The 1,450-nt window shown below is 38.0% G+C and overlaps 1 non-coding gene across 1 annotated transcript; it reads left to right on the top strand.

Moving 5' to 3' along the window:
• LOC143647459 (U6 spliceosomal RNA) lies at positions 1 to 107 on the top strand. Its single transcript, XR_013158089.1, has one exon. It is a non-coding gene; the product is annotated as a U6 spliceosomal RNA (small nuclear RNA).
• The last annotated feature ends 1,343 nt before the right edge of the window (positions 108 to 1,450 follow it).

Raw genomic sequence — 1,450 nt, 5'->3', positions numbered from 1 at the left:
GTACTTGCTTCGGTAGCACATATATTGAAATTGGAACAATACAGAGAATATTAGCATGGTCCTTAAACAAAGATGACATGCAAATTTGTGAAGTGTTTCTTGTTTTCTCCAATACAACCCTGAGTTACTTGGGCAGGAAATAAAAAATTATTTGCCAAGTCCCTTTGAGGGGCTTGGAAAAAATGTGGAAATATTAAACTTCCCCACCTAGGGAATTCCTGATATTCTCATGAGCATTAGGGATTCCCAATTTAATAAACCAAGCCCTTGATCTTGGGGCTTGCCCTTATGAAATTTATTCCTGCAAAGGAGTAGCTAAGCCTACATACAATTTTGCCTACTGTGTCACTCCCAGAGAACCTTTTTTGTTGCTTAGATGTAGCCTCTCTTTTAAGCCAAACTCTGCAAATAAGCTCACTACTCCCCTCCTCCTACATGGGCTATGGCTCCCAGAGGTGTGGCTCTCCCGGGCAACATGGGATTGAGAAAGCCTTCTTCAACAAAGAGGGGAAAAGGAAAGAAACAAAATAAAATTTTAGTGGCTAAGAGATTTCAAATAGAGTTGAGAGGTCATTCTGGAGGTTATCCTTATGCATTATATAAATATTCTTTTTTAGTTTGTAGAGTATTAGAAAAGCTAGAAGGAAATACTTAAAACTGTTGAACTATTATCCAGTAGCCATGATTCAGGATGACGATTGCATAACTATATAACATATACTATGTGACCACGTATTTGTGAAAACCTTGTGACTGACATTCCCTTTATCCATTGTATTGGCAGATGAGTAAGAAAATAAAGACAAATAAATAAATAAAATTATATAGAAAAGTAAAATTTGTCTTATCTTTGAAAACCTCTGATTTAAATAAAGCTTATATAAACTCTAACACTGAAAAAGTTTCCTGATTCTTTATAATAATGTTACATTTATTATATCAACAAAGAGTAATAGAGAAAATGTTACTGAATAGTAAAGAATTTGGTGCCCAAAGAAAAAGTCCAGCCATTGTCTTCTGCTCCTGGAAGGTGACCCATAAACATTTGGAATTACTCTAGCGACAGGAGTGCCTTTGTTTTTCATGGTGGAGCTGCGGATCCCCCCTGAGAGTTTATGCTAACAATATGACTCGAGTGGGGCTGGCCACATCTGACATTCTTCTAGTGGGGAACAGCCACAACAGAAAGACCACTCAGGCAGTTAGAGGAGAAGCACAGAGCTCTTTCTTGTCCATCCTGCTGCCCAATATCAACTTATGCACAGCCTGCTGGACTTAGGGGAGAAAAAGTAAAACTAAGGAGACTATGAAAAAGTTCAAATGAGATTTAGAGGCTTTGTGCCATGTGGTATCAGCCCAACCTCCACAGATAGGAATGTTGGAGATTGAATTTAACCACTTGGGCAATCAAGCAACCAATTGTGCCTACCTAATGAAGCCTCAATAAAAA

Source organism: Tamandua tetradactyla, chromosome 9 (assembly GCF_023851605.1).
Source record: "Tamandua tetradactyla isolate mTamTet1 chromosome 9, mTamTet1.pri, whole genome shotgun sequence".
NCBI classification, from domain to species: Eukaryota; Metazoa; Chordata; class Mammalia; order Pilosa; family Myrmecophagidae; genus Tamandua; species Tamandua tetradactyla.
This window is presented reverse-complemented; position numbering and strand designations above follow the sequence as displayed.